General features: G+C 48.9%; 2 protein-coding genes across 2 annotated transcripts in view; both read left to right on the top strand.

Moving 5' to 3' along the window:
* Positions 1-19,512, top strand: part of lingo2 (leucine rich repeat and Ig domain containing 2) — a 595,644-nt gene that overhangs the window by 318,322 nt on the left and 257,810 nt on the right. Inside the window, exon 4 of the mRNA XM_028805897.2 lies at positions 8,029-8,098. The gene's annotated coding sequence lies outside the window, so the exon portion shown is untranslated. The remainder of the gene's footprint in view (positions 1-8,028; positions 8,099-19,512) is intronic.
* LOC114655011 (uncharacterized) overlaps positions 1-19,512 on the top strand; it is an 899,220-nt gene that overhangs the window by 783,672 nt on the left and 96,036 nt on the right. The window lies entirely within an intron of this gene.

Genomic DNA, 19,512 nt, shown 5'->3' with positions numbered 1-19,512 from the left:
GGCGCTATATAGTAACTGTATTTGTCCAAAATGAAAGCTCAGATTTGACGTCTTCCACCTCTCCATGTTATTCTCAATGTCCACGTTGTTGCCCCCCCCCCCAGTCAGTGGGTCACTGAAGGGCTCAGCGTTTGTTCTACATGGCAGAAGTGAACATCTGAGGCTGCTCCTGAGCACAGGTACGCACAGACCTGTGAGGGTCCCTGACCCTGAAATAGGTGACACAGAGTCCGAAGTGTTTCAGACTTGGCTGATGTTGACCCCCTGTTGAGCTGGAGGTGCCATCGGTCATCGAGGTGACTTTGCTGCTCAGGTCATCACTGCAGAAGAGCGCCATCTGCTGGGAGATGCTCAGCGGTGCCCCACCTGCCCTGAATGTGGAGACGATTTTTTTTTTTTTGTCCCTTTTTCCACTTTGAAGCCACTGTGGACACTCGCCTGTCACCTACGGGTGTCTTTCCCGATGTCCGTTTTTCTTCACACACTCGGTGTTCCTGCCCCCCCCCCCCTTTTTATTATCTTTTATAAATCTGTGTTATCAGCAGAGTGTGGATTGTCGGGGTCCGTGCCCCCCGGTGTTACAGGACGTGAGAGGCACTGGTGTTTTTCTCCCTGCCCAGCTCTCCTCCGTGTCCAGTATGTGCCCATGCGGCTGATGGATTGCGTGCCAGTGTGCCAGTGAGTGGGCGCCGCGCCGCAGTTTTCCTCCTCACTTTGCAGTTTTCGCGGTGAATGGCAATTAGTCAAAGGTGAGCAGCAGACAGCCCGAGGTGAGACTCACCTCATATTGTAACCCCTCCTTTATTTTATTGGGAAAATAATGAAATTCAGGTATTAATCATCCAGGTTGTTTCCCCACACTTGATGAATGAGCCGCCGAGACGGAGAAGACAAGACGTTTAAAGGCCCCCATTCATCATGTTGCTGTTACTCCGCTGCGCATTGGCGTGCTGAGCCTTCATTGATTCCATAAATTTGAAATCCAAAGTGCGCTTGTAGAACAGAGTGGGCCGGAAATCCGGGAAATTCGATTGGAATATTCATCTGAGGTTGGCTTTGTTGTCCCACTGGTGATTTTGCCCCCTGGTTTTGAATCGGGCAGCCATCTTCATCGACCCGTCTGGCCGCAGTCCTCCGGCCGGTAAGTTCACCCGACGCTTGACGGAGGGCCTGCCTTTCATTTTCCTCATCGATTCTCTTTAGCAAACCAAAACCAATTGAGGTGGCAGAAGAAAGAGCGGCCGGTCAGGGGGGACCACCGAGAGGGGAGACGGCCGAGCCCACCCCACGAGAGCTTCACGCCCGACTGCTGACCGTCACTTTCTTTCTGATTCATCTCAGCTTGCCATCTGTAGTTACTGGAATGACCAGCAGGGGCCCCCACAGTGGCATCCGTGCATTAAGAGCCAGGGGGGCAACAGACCCCACCAGAGTGAGCTTGTCACTGGTGTCCTCCAGTGTGTCACCTCTCTGCATCTGCATTGGCACCCCTTTGTTCACATAAAAGTGCCACTTGCCACCCTCATAGCACCACGCCTTCTACCAAGCTGTGCTTTGGGCGTCTACCACCCAAACATCTCAAGGGTGCAGCTCTAGGGCAGAGGGTGACGTGTCCTCGTTACTGTGACACAAGTGCTAATGTCAGAGGCGTAGCTGGGCACGGGGACACGGAGCTGCCATTCTCTCATCTCCACCGGTCTCAGTGTGCTGCCACCTCGGTGTCCTGTCCTGGTCACTGCTCTGTGACACTTTCTCCAGCGTTTGGCTTTTCATCCCACTTGCATTTCCTGATGTGTGACTGAGTGGGCCCTGTGATGGCTGGAGATGCCAGGGCCTTGAACTGGCACAGGCAGAGTTGGTGAAGTGTGGCACCATAGTGAGTGCAGCTGTCTAATGGCCGGGTGGGCTTTCTGTGTGTTTTGCCCCACATGGCACAGTTGGGTTCATTTGGTCAGTTGGTGACTCTTGGCTGACCCCGAGTGTGTGTGTGTGTGTGCGGTCAGGCAGAAGGACTGGCACCTTTTTTGCTCCTAATTCTCCCAGAATGGGTTTGTTCTTTAGGGTGGCACAGTCTGCCTGCTGGCTGTGGTGTCTCGGGTTCAAGTCCCACTCTTCTCACTGGCAGCGTGTAGTTGGCATGTGTTGATTTTTTTTTAACCCCACAGTCTTCTGTGCTTTGGGCACTGCCATGCTGCTCTGGTTGGTTTGCAAGTTATCGCAGTGAGAGTGTACATGTGCTCAGGGTGCCCACCTTGTTCTTTATACTTTGGGACGACCATCCACCCCCCACCCCCCCAGAGCCCCAGAACTGGACACACTGGTCACATTGCCTCCATTTCCGATACTCGGTGAAGTTGATGGGACGGTGACCCTTGTGACGCGCCCCCCCCGGTGCCCACAGTTCATAAACCACTGGGATTACACAGAGGCGTAGTTAGGGTTTTCAGCGCCCGGGGACAACTGAAGATTTCGTGCCCCCTCCTGTTTGCCAAAATGCAATGGGGAACATCAATTTGGCGCCCCCTGGATGCTGCGCCCGAGGACAGATGTCCCCCCTTGCCCCGCAGCCCCACCCCCCCAAGCTACACAACTGGGATTACAAGCCCCCCCGTAAAGCGATACATGCAGAGGATAAATAAAATGGAACAAATCTGGGCGCCTCTGGCGTGGCAAACTGCGGAGAGAAAGGAGTGAAAGCCAAGCCGTCTGCCCAGGCCTTCGCTCGCCACGAGTGCCCAAATGCCACTTGGAAGAAAAACCATTTCAGGCTTTAAAGGAAGAAAACAATTAAGAAAAAAAAAGAAAAAAGCAAAATGGCAGAGAGTGTCAGCGAGGTGGCAATCACAACACAAAGGGGAGCCATCATCGACTCTTCTCAAAACGCCGTCACCTTGGCAACACGCGCCAGTCTCCCGGCAGCCTTACCAACCTCCACTTGCTGCTCGTCTAAGGGGGTTGGCACCACTGCAGGGCACAAGGGGGTGCCATATAAACCAACATGTGTTAGCGGGATGACACGTGATGGCACACCTGGCACAACCAAGTATTGGACACGCTGGCACCCAAACAAGTGGGCTGTCCACGTGGCTCCACTGGACCACCCTGACCCCTCGTCTCTGAGTGATTTCACCTTTGCACCCTACTTAAACGGCTCTGTCATACTCGCGCTGTGCCAGCAGGCACTGATTCACACCCAAAGCGACACGTTGGCACAGCTCACATGTTGACCCCTGCAAGTGCAGCCCTTGAAGTTCTCAGCTGATCATTTTCTGGCAATTTCTCAACCCTTGTGTATGTTTTATGGGGTCAAGTGGCCCTACTTGGTGGCTTTCTTGTCATTTTGTAATCAGAGACGTTTATTTGGTAAGTGAGTTCCGTCCATCCATCATCCAACCCGCTATATCCTAACACAGGGTCACGGGGGTCTGCTGGAGCCAATCCCAGCCAACACAGGGCACAAGGCAGGAAACAGACCCCGGGCAGGGCGCCAGCCCACCGCAGGGCACACACACCAAGCACACACCAGGGACAATTTAGGATCGCCAATGCACCTAACCTGCATGTCTTTGGACTGTGGGAGGAGAACACGTGGAGAACATGCAAACTCCACACAGGGAGGACCCGGGAAGCAAACCAGCGTCGGAAAGTGAGTTAAGTGTCCTAATTAGAGCAGCTGTGGTGACGCAACTTTAAAGTGACATTTACAAATATGTCATCCCGTGAGTCTGTATACTGGGGGGAGTCAGTCATATTACTGTTCTGGTTTTATAACACGGTGACATCCGTGGGTCACACCTGGGAGGGACAAGTCACTGCGGAGTCTGCAGAAAGGTGGCTGCCACCAGGAAATGCTGGCATAAGAGGTGACATCACGGACCCTGTTGGGGTTTATGGCCACCTGGCTATGGATCGGCTCACAGAGTTGTGGAAAGTGTAGCAGATGGTGTTGATCCCCCCCCCCCCCCCCCCCCACCACCACCAAGTCCAAGTGAGCTTTCTGAGGTGTGCAGGTGGATGAGTGCACATGGGGGGGGCGTTCAAGAAGATCAGGATGGTCTGAATGCAGGAACATCACAACAATCGTGACAACGATATGACCAGTCAGACCACCCATCCTCTTCACCTTCATTTCCCAAATGTTGAGATTTGAAGGGCCCTAACGTCCCGCTGTCCACCCCAGTACTTGATATTTCAGTCCAAGTGTCTGTGGTTGTGTTGTATGAACCAAACATTGGGGTACAAGCTTCTGTTAACAGCTGTGTCACTGTGCTCTTCTGGAAGAATCGCAAATGGGGGTCCTCTCTCTCACTGTTCCCTCTAAGCTGTGCGCGTGTGCGCGCGCACACGACTTTCCGAACCCGCGCACACAAATTAAAATAGCGCGCACAAAAATTAAATTTTTGCCTAAAATGATTTTTGGCATTAAAGTGAAATGTTGCAGAAGGCCAACTGTTCCGATTTCCCATTTATCCCATTTATCGAAGCGCTACGACCAATCAGAGTTGACTGACCTAGATTCCTGCGTAGCAGGCTACGGTCGGCGCTATGCGGTATCTTGCTGCCTGCGGCAGCCTATAACATCTTTGTACGAAACGCGCTAACTTTTGATTCTTTGACTTCCGTTGTATTGTTTATTTCGTGGAATCTTGGTGTTCAGCCTGGTACTTTGTAGCTAGATATAATTTTTTAAATGGCGAAACCGCAAGCGATGAAAGGTGCAAAACGCAAGAGAGCTGCAATAGCTTTTAAGTCTGAATGGCTTGAAGAAGTTGTTGAAACGGAGACACCGGAATCTCGAAATATAATGCGTGTTCAACTGCGTGAAATATTTACATATGACGAAGACGACGGAGTTGTTTGCTGTTATTGTCGAGATGCCAAAGCAACTGGTGATTTCTCTACGGGAAAAGTGTGGAATGATGTCTGGAAACTGGACTTTCTGAAACGCCATCTATCAAGCAAGTCACATACCGACAGTATTAGGAAACTCAGAAGTAAAAATCCAACTTTAAGAGGAGGACTGGTTCACATGTTGCTTGAAAGCCCAACCAAAAAAGAAAACAGGCAAATTAGTAATGAACGGAAGCGTTCCAGTCCTGATGAAATTAAGGTTCTTATCGACAGTGTTCTGCTGGCCATTAAGATGAATATGTCATTGCTCTCTGTTCAAGATATCAATGAGCACATGGCAAAGTATGTTAGTATACCACATAGCTGGAGGAGCAAAAACTATGCGTTTGAATTTCTTGGAATTATAAATGGTATCCTGCAAGAGGATCTTATGGCTGACATTAAATTAGCAATGTATCATACGTTAACTGTTGATGAAAGTACAGACATTTCTGTCAACAAGTACTTAATACTCTACTTTAAGTATCGGCCAGTTAATTCAAAGGAGTATAGAACATCATTTGGTGGGATGCTACAGTTGGAAGCATGCGATGCTACATCAATAGTAACAGCAGTCAGGGAATTCTATAGGAAACATAAACTTGACCTGAATAAAATGGTTATGTTCACTTCCGATGGTGCCTCTGTTATGCTGGGCAAAATAAATGGTGTTGCAGCCCAGCTGAGAAAAGATGTTCCTCATTTAGTGCAACAACATTGTGTTGCACATCGGGAAGATTTGGGACTTTCTGATTCATGGAAAGAAGTGAAATTAATGAAAGAAGTAGAAACTTTAATGAGAACTGTGTACACCGTGTTCTGTCGATCTTCTACTAAAAGATACAAATTTCAGGAAATAGCAGATGCTTCTGAATGTGAATCAATTGCTTTCAGACCTCTGAATGAAGTGCGCTGGTTATCCAGACACTTTGCACTTCAAGCAATTATTCGAAATTATGATCCCCTATTAAAATATTTTGAAGAATCCAAAGATAATGATCCTATATCAAAGTACTGCTATAAGAAGCTGAAGAGTGAACAATTTCATATAACATTGGAAATTTTGAATGATGTCTTATCAGAAATGGCTTCTTTAACTATGGCATTTCAAAAACATTGTTTGACGCCATTGGAAGCTTATCATCTTGCACAGGGTAAACTGAACAAACTTCGAATACAGTACCTTGGTGAGAAGGTTAAATGGAGTGATAAAGTTAACAGTCTTCTTGACAAGGTGTCTGGAAAAGAAGTTTCAGTGGATACTAATTCCATATTAACCTTCATCAACATCCTATGTTTGCATCTGGGTGAAAGATTTCCTGAAAATGAAATTGAGGAATGGTCTGCTTTTGACTGTACAGCAATAGCACAATGCGACTTTGACTTTGGAATTGAACATATCCGATCTCTTTGTTTAAAGTACAAACAATTTCTTCAGGAGGAAAGTGTCATTATTCAACAATACAATGACTTTAAATTCCTTCTTGCAGAAAAAATCAAAAGCAATCTGATAAACAGCTTTCCAGAGATGACGAAATTTGCATTTCAGAATGATCAATTTGCAGAATTAGCAAAATTGATGGACATTGGTGCCACATTCTTAGCTTCGAGTGCAGATTGTGAGCGCGGTTTTAGTTTAATGAACAATCTGAAAACGAAGCAAAGGAACCGTTTACAGTTAGAACATTTGGAAATGCTGATGCGTATTAAGAGTAACCTTCAAGATGGAGGCACGATAGATCTTGACAGAATTTATTCAGACTGGATAAATATGAAAGATCGCAGAGAAAAACTTTGAAAACTAAATTACTCTTATTTTCGAAATGCTACCTATAAAATATATAATTACACATTATTAATAGGTATAGCATTTAGCAATGAAACTTGTTTGATATTGATAACTGAAATAACATCGTGTTTTTGTAACTTGATTTAGACAAACTGAAAGAGCTGCCCAAAAATGCCCATAACTGAACTCCAACAAACATTCTGTAGCGCACAAAAATTTAGTCTTGCTTTAAAATGCGCACGGATGATATTTTTTGCGCACATAGCCTATAAAAAATTAGAGGGAACATTGCTCTCTCTAATCCTACACATGCCACTCAGCTCACCTCCTAACCTCCGTTTGCTGTAAACCTTCAGGCTTCCCTCCTCCTCCTCCTCCTCCATGGCTGTGGTCAAAGTCAAATTCATGGAGTCAGTGTCAGGAAAAGGGGGGGGGGGGGGGGGGGGGGGGGCGGGGGGGGGGGGGGGGGGTGGGGGGGGGGTTGGGGGACGTCTTTATTTGACCCGTGGGTGGAGTCACTCAGGACGAGGAAGGAGTCGGCTGCTGATTTCCACTGTGGCCGCTCTCCGTGGTGCTGAAGCCGGCCTGCCTGCCTTGGCCGCTCTCCGTGGTGCTGAAGCCGACCTGCCTGCTTGCTTTGGCCGCTCTCCGTGGTGCTGAAGCTGCCCAGCTGCTCTTCTCAGGTCTTTGTCTGGTGCTGCTGTGGAGGCCAATGCTGCGCACGCCTCTCTGAACAAATCCTATTATGGGATGTCATCTCCTGTTGAATTCTGCTCTGTCCTTGTAATATTTCTATTGTTCTATTGTATTGTATGGATGATGACTTGTGTTTTGTTCTGTCTATTGTGTTGTATTGACCCCCTTTATTGACACCCACTGTACGCCCAACCTACCTGGAATGGGGTCTCTCTTTGAACTGCCTTTCCGGAGTTTCTTCCATTTTTTTATCCTTTAATGGTTTTATTTGGGAGTTTTTTCTTTTCTTCTTAGAGTTTCGAGGCTGGGGGGCTGTCAAGAGGTGGGGTCTGTTGTAGCCCATTACGGCCCTCCTTGTGTGATTTATATTGTATTGTATTGCATTGTTAGATGGCGTGAGTGTTACATCGCTGTACTCACCTTGTGCTATAAAAACCAACATATGTTAGCGGGACGCCTGATGATGGGCAGCACAACTGGCACAGCCGAGTGTTGGACACACCGACACCCAAATGGGGCGACCCGCTGCCCATATGGCCTTCAAGAGTTGGCATCTTAATTACAGGATTGTGTGTTTTTGTGAGCAGATTTTTAAAGCTGCCTTATGAGTCGCTTCATGAATATTCATTAGTCCAATTCTTTTTGTTTTTTAGGATTTCCCCTTTCCTTGTGGATATGCAGTAATTTAAAGGAAAACTTTGGAAGAAGACGACAACAGCAACAGTAAGTGACACGCCGTTTGTGTGGCTAATGGCTCCCCGTTTGCGTTTTTATTCATCTGCGATGTTGGCTGTTTTTGGTTTATTTATGATATTTATAATTTCTAGATGTGCGGTGGGTTGGCAGCCTGCCCAGGATTGGTTCCCTGCCTTGTGCCCTGTGTTGGCTGGGATTGGCTCCAGCAGACCCCCGTGACCCTGTGTTCGGATTCAGCGGGTTGGAAAATGGATGGATGGATAATTTCTAGATGGCCCCACTCAGTGTCTACTTTCTGAGCCCCACCTGTCTAATATCAGCCCCCCGCCCAGAACAGCCTGACATTCTCAACAAGATATGAAGGTCCAGGCTGACTGAGGAGCACATCCCGTAGTTTCTGCCAGCGTCCCCTTCTCCATATCCATGCAGGTCACTGGGGTGCACTGGTGTCATCGTCATCTTCTACCTTGTCTTTGACTTTTCTATCCTGCAATTGACCAGTCCCCCCCCCCCCTAAAATAAATCGCCTCGACCCTCAGCCACCCGTATACTCAAAGCCTGGCTGCTCCACGTCTTGGGCCACCATGGTGGACATCGTGCTCCTTATTCACTAATTCTGCTGTTATTACACATTGGGCTGATGGCCTCAGTGGTCTTTGGAAGTTCACGTAGTCCCAGTGTTGGGGGGCGTTGCTTGAGATTTTACTTGGTGGGACAAAACCTTCCCATGTGGTCTGCCTTGAAGTTTTGGATGTCTTGTTGTTGACAAGTCCACTGTGTTTCTGTTTCAGAGGTGATGGCAGATTAGGAAAAGAAAGTGAAATGTCACCTGAAGGGGGCTTCACTGAGGACCTTGATATGCTTGGCTGTCCTTCTTAAATGCCCCTCTATGCAGGGGGACATTGTGACAGACCACCTTTGGTGTCGGGGGCCTGACTGTGGTGAACTTGACGTTTGAAGGTGGTCATCTTACAAGGCTTGGCCAGTGTGACCCTTGACCACAGCGATGTCACCTCATCACCAATAAGTCACCAAGTCAGTGTTGAGTTACGTGAAGTGGCCGTCACCAAGGTGGGTCTTTTGACTCTCCGTGGGCTGCTTGTCCTCTTTGGTCTTTGTGGCATTAAGTGGCACATGTGGGGTTTTAGTTGGGTGAAGCCGTCAGCTTGTGCCATCCAGCAAATCACCATCATGACAAAATGGCTGCTGCTGCTGGGAATGGCGAGTGTCACCTCAGCCTGGTGGCAGTTCAGATTCAGGTGTGATGTCCCACTTTGATTTAAGTTGGTTTTGGGCTTCATGTCATGTGTGGGTGGTCCCTAGAAGAGGTGGGCACTGCCCCGCCTATAAATCCCGAGGATTCTTCCACAGCCCCTGCTGGTTCATTTCTAGGAGTTCACTGCTCTGTCGATTTATTGGATTTCGACATTTTGAACCCGCTGCCCCGTCTTTTGATGATTTCTACCACCTTGGGTGTTGCAGCCAACTCCACTTTTGTCTTTTGTGCTCACGGAGGGTCCTTTTGTTTCTCAGCATTTTGGATTCGGTGTTTGCCCTCCTCGCTGGCCGGGTTGGGCTGTCTACCCCTCTCTAGTGGGCATTACTGGAAGTGCTTGGGCCTTCAGGGTGGGCGCCTGGGAATCAATCCTGGAAGTGCAGACAGGCGAGGGGGTGGACTGGCTGAGTGTCCTTTTGTTTGAGTTTCTTTTGTAATGAAGTGACTTGCTGGTGGTCCCCCTGTCGGCTAAAGAGGGCAGAGTGTGCCCGCTGTCTACCACTGTGTGCCAGTGGATGGCAGGGTGGTGGTGATGAGACGGGCTGAGAGATGCTGCTGGTTGTGATCTTCTGCCTGTGAATTGACTTGTTTGCCTTTTTTAATTTTGATTTTTTAATGAAACGTGAAAGGCGCTATATTCATAACATGTTTTACATACATGTATTATTATTATTATTATTATTGTTATTCTGAAAATCCTCTTGCTGGATGAAGCAGATGGAGTATTAAAGTAAAAAAGCCTTGATGTTTTATTGTGGTGGAGACCCTCACATCTGAGCAGCCCAGCGTCAAAGTCCCCAAAGTGTCCTTCTAACGCGCTGAGGTGGGGGGACATGGCCTTTTCATTTCGATGACACGTAATTGTCTGGTAGTTCATTTTAATTGTACAGCAGTCGTCTTGTTGGTGATGCAGGAGGTGAAACTGAACTTTGACAGCCCTTTCAGTTGAGGGTCTCAGCCTCCCAGGGTGGGCCTCTATGAGTCATGTGACTTTTCAACTCAAAGCCCCCCCCAAGCCACACTCGGCACAGTCCCGGACCCCCGAATGCCAAGAGAAGGAGCACACCTGGTGTGAAAGGAGCCCCCCAGCAGTGGTGGGTAGTCATGTGACTCTTGTGGACTATAAAAGTGATGTTGGCATGCAGGGAGGGTCTGCACAGAGCGGGTCCGGCTGGGCCGAGTGGCACCTGCTGGCATTGGAGCGACTGCTTGTCTGCTCTTACTGATTTGATCATCTTCTGATCTTCATTCCTCGGTGGTCCTTTGGAACTTCTTGGTTCTGGGTGGACCCCACCGCCTGTCGTCTTGTTCATCAGATGGCACCCGTTGACTTTGTGTGACTGAAGGAGCTCGGTGGGGCCGAGGCGGTGATGGGACTCGGAAGTTGAAGTGCGGCTCTGAAATTTGCTTTTGCTTTCTTAAATGACTTTTTGATAAAGTGACTATGTGGCAATGCACAGAAAACCCATCTAAATATGGGTATGAAGTGCCAGTGCCCATTTCCTCGAGTTCCTTTTATCTAAAGTTCCATTGTCTGTGAAGATCTGAACACATCCATTGCGGCCGACAGAACAAAACAGAGGATTCGGAAGGGGGGCAAATACTTTCTCACAGCGTGCTGTCTGATTTCCTTGGCCCAACGGTGACGTGTTTTATCAAGTTTGCTAGTTGACTGGTCTCCATATGTGACGGGCTCGGTGTTCTCCTGGTTTGGTTGAGTTGTTGGGGGGGTTTGGCTTTCAATGTGGGGGGGTCACATCGCGTTTGGAAGGTCAACTTGTTATTAAAAAAAAGTCAAAACAAACACAGAGACCACCAGAACCCAAACGCTGTGCAGCAGGCTGTTCTGTGACGCGTGTGGCCTGTCACCTGGTGTTTGACACAAGTGTTTCAAATTTGAACGAAAGGAGCGGTCGGTGTAACGTGATTGACGGGACATCGACGTGGGGGTCCAAAGCTGTCCTGTCGATCCAACGAGAACCAGAGCTGAAGGACGAAAAACGAAAGTCAGAAAAACGAGAAACGAGCGTCATGTCTATTCGGGTGCCATTATGACGCAAAACATGACCGTCAATATGGCCGCTCTGAAGAGGTCATGTGACCCGCGTTTGTGGAGAGTTATGAGACGTTACACAAATGACTCTAAAATAAGAGGGGGGCACAACAAATATCCAAAGGAGACTCCTCGACTTCCCAAAGCGTAGATCAGCTGTCTTGTAGTCCCGGAAACTCGAAATTAAAATACAAAATAATAAAATCACAGCAGGACTGGCCGCTCGCGCCTTCAGGGACTCGGTGTGCCTTCATTCTAGCAGAGTCCAGCTGCAGACCCCCAGAGCTCCACTCCATTGACGAGCCAATCAAATCCTACCTCAGTGATGTCATGTGACGCGCCCCATCATTTGCATCTCCCCCACCCACCTGCTTTTCTCTTTTCTGTATTGTCCTCATAAGACAGACACTCTTACACTGTGGGAGGAGCTATGAGATTGTGACGGGCGAGTGGGCGTGTCTTACAGTGGGCGTGGCATGTCGTCTGACTCTCACTCAGGTAGCGAGGCTGCCAGGCAGTGCTGGGGGCTTCTTAGGTTTGTGACATAAACATGTGGATCTGATTGGGTCCTGGAGGTCTGCAGCTGGACCCTTCACCCTGCTTCACAGAAAGTCGAGTGCCCGAAATGTCCTCCGCCCTTTAGGCTTAGAGAAGATGAAGCAATACGAGTGGAAATCAGAAAGAGAAGGCAATTTGACAATGACGCAGTAACCACAACGGGCATAAGGGGGCGCAATGCTGTCTCAGTGGACGTGGACGCTGCACTGCTGGACGTCGTAATGAGATCACTTTGGGCAGACGCCGCAGTGAGACCTTCTGGAATTCACGGGAGGATGTTGAGTTGTGCAGGTCAGCGAGATGTTGGGGCGTCCATCTTGTGCCAAGCTCTATGGCCCCCTGGTCATCGCACACAATGGCGTGTGCCTTGGTGATGTCCGTGTCGGCTCGTGTGGGAGACGTTGTTGGTCGACCAGGTCGAGAGTCATCATCGTCGGTCACATCTGTTCTGCCCCTTCATGAACACACAAGGAAGGTCTCAGTGGGCTTTCACAAGTCGACGGCCCCCCAGCCTCGACTCTCTAGGTAGACGTCAGAAGAAAAAAAAAAATGGAAGAAACTTTGAGAAGGGCAATTCAAAGAGAGACCCCCCCGGTACTGTAAGGGGTGACAAAATAACAGTAAATACGAGTAGCCCTCCACTCAGAAACTCAATGACCAGCCTGTCACTGCCACCTCAGAAATCCGACACAACAATACAATCTGATTGGCTTGTGCACGGCTGAGGACCACCAGTACCACCAATGCTGGGCGGGGCACTGAAATCACCAACATCATTCACAGCGACTCCCTCTAAAACACGGCGTGACACGAACCTCGCGTATACCTGCATTGGGGTGGGCTGCCCAGTTCGGTTTTAGATTTGAGAGACGCCTTTCTTTAAAAAGATAGAGACCCCCGACTCACGGGCACTCAGGTGTGTAATGGGCAGATAGGTGGATGAGAAAAATAGGCAAAGGCCCTACACGTGAAAGAAATGAAAAGACGATAGAAAGACAGAGAAATACACTTTACAATACAAAGACAGTCAAGAAAGGCGCTATATAATAGATATTTAGGAAAGACACCATAAAATAGTGAAACGCATTATACAGAATAAATAAGTAAAGACGCAGTATGATAGACTGACTTTTTTATGTAATGTATTTCACATCTAAGATGCTGCGTCACAAATAGATGACAGAAAGGCGCTATATAACAAACATGCAGATAGAGGAATCAGGTCAGGGGAGCAGCCACTGGTATGGTGTGTCGCCGCACCCACCACACGACAAAACAGCTCAGGGTCCCAGTTGGCACCCCCCCCAGACAGACACACAGTCCAGTCACACCCTCCAGAAATGACCCTCTATCTGTTGCAGCCACATGTTATGAGGGCGTCCCCTGGTCCTGGTCCAGCCACTCAGGTCCTCAACAATGAGCCGGATCGGCCTCGGGTAATCGCGCCACGTGTCTGTAGTGCCGTAACTGACGCTCCCTCACCATGCAGGTCATGTGCCTCATTCGGGACTCTGTGAGCAACACGAAGTCACACCAGTGGGACCCGAGGACCCTCCAAAGAGACACACATGAAGGAGTCCAGTCTTCATCTTGGGTCAGTGGACAGCGTCCATGTGTCACAATCATATAGTAAGACAGGACTCTAAAGACTTTTACATATTTATATAAAGAGGAATGGCGCTCTATAATACACAGGCACAGAGACACTGCAGTACATAAAATGGACAGATACAGCACTAGACCCTAGACATGAAAGGCGCTATATAAGTGATATTTGACGCTGCGCATGCGCATAGTTTTTTGTTCCCTGAACGTCGGCCTTGCATTTCTTCTCCTTGAAGCTCCTCCCACTCCGTCTCTCTCTCTCCGCTGCCACAGTTAATTTGAATGGCGGCGCTGGCTGTCCGCACTAAATGAAGGTGAACAGGATGTTATTATTTCCTCGGCAGGATGGCGGGTCCCCTCAGCTCGCAGTCCCTTTTTTTTTTTTCCTTTCTCTTTAACCTTGGGCCTTACAGCTGGGAATACAAAATGAAAACCTGGCCGGGGTTACGGTGACACCGCGCCGTCCTATCACATTACATCGCAGACAAAGGCGCTGCCTGCACGTCAAGCCAATTCCAAGTTTCATTTGTGCCGCCGATGAGTGCGACCTGCCAGCCAGCCGCGCGCTTCTCCTCGTTTGTCGCCGTCCCCGCTCGCCTAATGAGACAAGTCGCCGCCGTCACAGTTCTACCGGAGCTCAGCCGAGTGGCCGCCGTCCGGCGTATTTATAAATAAATGAAGGAAGTGCGACGAGTCGAGCAAAATGTGACCGGTGGGCTCCTGTCATTAGCGACAAGACATCGGGGTCCTGATGAGCACTTTGGAAAGTTCAGCACCAGAAAAACTAAAAAAAAGAAAACTGAAGGAAATGGTGAACGTCGGGTTAAACTTTGAAAGTGAATGTTTAAATTCATTCAGGTACTGAATTCTTCATGAAGCTCTTGAAGTTCACGCAGACCTGACATGAGCAAAAGAGAGAGAAAAAAAACAGATAAAAATAAAAAAAACAGATAAAAATAAAAATATGGAGGGAGGAGACACAACTGCATAAGATATGAAAAGGCAGCGACAGACAGACAGACAGACAGACAGACAGACAGACAGACAGAGGCAATACACAAACTAGACAGAGAGGGCGCACTACACTGAATACAGTCGAAGAGAGACTGCAAAATATAGAGATGACTGGGAAAGGCGCTATATGATAGATAGATAGCATAGTTGGCAGGATTAGATAGATAAATAGATAGATAGATAGATGGCACTATATAATAGATAGATAGATAGCGTAGTTGGCAGGATTAGATAGATAGATAGATAGATAGATAGATAGATAGATAGATAGATAGATAGATAGATAGATAGCGTAGTTGGCAGGATTAGATAGATAGATAGATAGATAGATAGGTAGATAGATAGATAGATAGATAGCGTAGTTGGCAGGATTAGATAGATAGATAGATAGATAGATAGATAGGCAGGCTTTCACATCTGTCTACGACCCACACAGTACCTAACAGATTGATGATGATGATGATGACAGGCACTAAATAACAATAGAAAGCCATTAGGTCACCAAGCCGAGGCCACATATCTGTATTTTTATTGCGCCTTTCGTGTCCATCATCCTGTTTGATAAAAAGATGTGTAGCAGGTTGATCATCACACGGTAGCCTGCTCTCTTCCTACAGTCTACGGTACTCCACAGGTCGATTATTTAGCGCCTTTCTTTGCTGGCCGTCTGTGCCGTTGAACAGTAAAGTGATTTGCATTGGCAGCACATTTGTGTCATCCATCTCTTATATTGCGCCTTTCTTATCCATTTTTCCTTTTGAATGTTTTCACCATTTGTTCAGTGATAGCGCTGGCTGTTGAAGTGACACATTTGGAGTCACAGAGTGGGTCACAGGTTGGGGTTACATGGATGACTTTATGATTTTATATAGCGACTTTCACAGTGACCACGCAATCCCAGTGTGACTTTCATGTTTATTACCGAGGAGACCCATCATTGCAGCATTTAAATCTGTAACTCTGTGATATTATATAGCGCCTGTCAAAGCGCTCAGTGCAGTTTCCATGTAAGGTTCAGTTTGTGAAGCACTTTGCCTGAAGTCCCACAGTGTGTGTCGGGTGGCGTGAGGTAAAGTTGGCCTCATTTCGCTGATCCCTGGGCTGTCACCCCATTTGAGGTCCTGGAGCCCCCTTCACTTGGCCTGATGACATTAGTGCCCATTTGGTCTGCCAGCCCTCGTCATCTCCGGATTAGCGCCGGGGTCTTTTCTCACCCCCAGACTCCCTCGTCCTCTGCTCATCTGATCTCATGATTGCTCTTCATCCGTCAGTCATCTCCGCCCACTACTGTGCTGTCTCCGCCTACTCGTTTATTATTCAGGTGGTCTCTAAGATGATGGCTCTGATGCGGCCCGCTGTGTCCTTAGCAGACGCGGCTCATTTGTGTAACGACATGTGGCTATGAATGCTGATGCCTGACCTGGCATCTCATATTAATTTCTTTAATCTTCTCTCTGAGGTGCGCAAATCCTGGCTGACAAGGTGATGAGCATCAACAGCCGGGGGATAAGAGTGGGCCGCTAACCTCAACAAAGGCCCCCCCCTGTCTGAGCCCTACGGGTAAACTGAAGCATTCAAACCAGTTGGACCCTCTGCCTCCTCTCACACCTGTCAGCCCATCTGCCTGGGGGTGGTCACATGACCTGGTACCCTCAGCTTGAGTGTAAATCCTGTAGAATCCTGGAGCTCCCCCTGGTGGTCTGATGTGCTCCTACACTTCCTTGCCCCGATGTTTTGACTTAAGTGGCTGGAAACGACCAGCTGATGAGATTGGCAGACCTGATATGGCATAATACCCTCAAGTTAAGGTACTTTCAGGTTCATGTTGATTGTGTAGACACCTTGGGACCTTATTGTATGTCTAGAGCACTCTCTGGTGGTCCAGAGTTCTCCACCACTTCCATGTCCTAACAGTTTGACTAAAGCGGCAGGCAACCCCACCACTAATGTGAGTGGCAGGCATGACTTGGCTTTATACCCCCAAGCGGAGGGGTCATGTACTTCATCTAGAAGCCCTGAGACCAAAGGTCTGTAGAGCTCCCTCTAGTGGTCCAACATATTCCCACAATGTTATGTCTTACCATTTTCTTTAAAGGGTAGCTAAACCCTACTGTGAATGGCAGACATGGCATGGCTTTATGCCCTCAGCTTAAGGCCCCTTTAAAGGTCACGTAGATCCCCCCAATACCTTGGGTCAGTATGTCTAGAGCTCCCTCTGGTGGCCCAAGGTGAACTTGCACTTCCATGCCCCAATTATTTGACATGGCTTCATACGGGTTAAGACCCGTTCAGGAGATACGTAGGTTGTGTAGAAGTCCTGGGATTGTCCATCTAGAGACTGCTCTGGTGGTCCAAGGTGCCCCTGCACTTCTTAGGCCTGAGTGTTTGACTTAAAGGGCAGGTACCCCCAACACACACACACACTCACATACACACACACCCCATGTTTCCTGTCATCCAGCACAGACCCCTCTTCTGGATTTTGTAAAATTCCCAACTTTACCACTAATGAACGGAGTGGCGCCCTCTGTTGGAATTGTCCTTTTGGTTTGGTCAGGCTGGTGGCCCTTTTCCAATGCCGACCTCATTCAGTGCACAACATCAGGACATTGTGAGGTCACGTTCTTGCCCTTTAGCGCCCTCTGCTGAATGTAAGGCACTCCTTGGGTGTAAGAAGCTCGTATTTTACAGTATGTGGCGCCCTCATGTGTTTGGGACAGGCAGTGCTTAGTACGGCTACTCCACAGCTCGCAATGATGCCCTGTCTGGTCCTGGACTTTGTGCCACTTGTATGTTCTTCCCGTGTCCTTATTGTATTTTTCCCAAGCTATGCCCACAACTGACCCCCCCCCCCATCCCATATTGTGCCCATTCTTTCTATTACCCAACTGCTTGTGCCCCCTCTATGACCGGATGTCCCAGTTAGGGTTGCACTTGCTAACCCTGCTGAGATGGCACCCTATATGAATATTTCCACAAATGTAACCCTTGTAAGGTGAGGGGGTCACAAGGTGATTCTGACATTTGCCCCCCCCCACTTTATTACCCATGAACAGCTGACCTAACCTTCATCCTCTGTGACATTTACAGATCGCCTCCTCATCGCCTGATGGTGTGCCTGGGTAAAGGCTGTGAGGTGATGGGTGACTGTTTAATTCTCTTAGGACTCCGTGGACCCCCTTTCAGATCTCTCCATAAACTCCAAGCCCCCAAATTCCTGGCATTTCTGCACAGTTAGACCTGGACCCCCAATACTGCTCTCTGTGAACCCTCCCCGAGCTCTGTGGTGCCCCCCATCAGTGAGAATCAGTGTGCCTTTTTGTGCGGGTTGTGCCCTCCGTCACTCTTCAGACTCCTCCATGGTTTATAATGGACCCTTCACGGTCATTGGTCAGCCGGCTGGGCCTTTAGCATTTCTTTGACCATCGTTTGAATTCGAGTGACCTCTCTGTGAAAGGCGCTATATAAAATACTGATGGGTTCTCTCTTCTTGTCACTGAGTGACCCCTAAAGTCCAAGCCACCCATCGCTGGTCGTTTACCCCTGAACCCCCCAAGTCACCTCAAGCTCCCTGGCGCCCCCTGTCAGGAAGATGTTCAGGTGCAGCTGTCACACTCCGTGTCATTTCTACCCTTCACGGTCCCCCCGTCAGTTCATTGGCCTTTAGGGTCTTTGCAGGTTGGCATCAGTTTGGTTTTTATTTAATGGTCGCACATGCTGGGTGATGCTGTGAAAGGCGCTCTATAAAGTCCAGATTGGTTTATTACCAAGTGACCAGTAAACTACATGCCCCAGAATACTTGGGGTCACTCATCGTTTAACCCCGGACCCCCCAGTCGCCCTCTCTCTTTGTCCGGCTCCGTGGTGCCCCCTGTCAGGTTAGCTTCTGTCACACTTCAAGTCCCCCGCCAGTTATGGTGGATCGTCACGGCCATCGGCCAGCGGGCCTCAAGTCGGGATGTTTGTGACCGCCCGGTCATTCTATTTAGCCATCTTTGGGTGGTCTTGTGTGAAAGGTGCTATATACATCATGGCAGCGAGCCCCTCGACAGCAGACACTCTTTTCTGCTGAGTGGACGGTTTCTCAGATTCGAGCTGAGCCTGCAGAAACGGCCCGCCACCTCCATTTATGTGCAGCCCGGGGGGGCCGTGACAGTTCGCCGATGCGCTCGTTCTCTGATCGCCTCGATCGAGGATTCGGTCAGGCGCCTTATGAAGGCTTTCCAATATGGACGCCCTGATTAGCTGCTCGTTACGTGGCTCTCTGACTTGAACGGCTAATTGGGTCTGGGAGGGCCGGCGGTGGTCTTAGAGTGCCCGTAATGTGCAACACCATAAAAAAAGGTGTCAGGATTAGAGCATACTGTGCCCATGCCAAGCTGTGCCAGCTCTTCTGTGAATCGTAAAGGGGGACTAAAGGCTGTCATGATGCTCAAAACCATGTGGAGTCATCTCCATGATGCCAAGGCTCTGTCAGCTGTGCCATCCAATGAGAAGTCCTGTAAGTGGCAAACAGGCCAGGATGTGAACCCATGTCACGGGAGTTGGGTGTACTAACCACTGTGCCACCCGAAATGTTAGATTCGCAGTGGTTAAATCTATCAACATGATGGAGGTGGGCATTTAGACCAGAAAACCACACAATAGCCTGAGCACTGGCACTGGTGGGCATTGGTCTAATTGTCACTTGGGGCGCACTGCTTGTGTTGAATTGGGGTCTTCCAGGCCGTCCCATCAAGAGATTGCACAGGGCAGAGTTTCAGGTTGCACAGTTAAAGGCAGGCTGAGGGCATCACTGTCCATAGAAACACATGGGTGGCACAGTGGCATCACTGCCTAAGCTGGCACCTGCTTGTCTTCCTCGATGTCACTCGGAACTTTATATAATTGCAGCGGTGCGGATGTAGGGGAGCTGAGGAGCTATGTGGTGCCAAC

This window comes from Erpetoichthys calabaricus, chromosome 7 (genome assembly GCF_900747795.2).
Source record: "Erpetoichthys calabaricus chromosome 7, fErpCal1.3, whole genome shotgun sequence".
Taxonomy (NCBI): domain Eukaryota; kingdom Metazoa; phylum Chordata; class Cladistia; order Polypteriformes; family Polypteridae; genus Erpetoichthys; species Erpetoichthys calabaricus.
The sequence above is the reverse complement of the archived record's forward strand: the minus strand, read 5'-3'. Positions and strand labels throughout refer to the sequence as shown.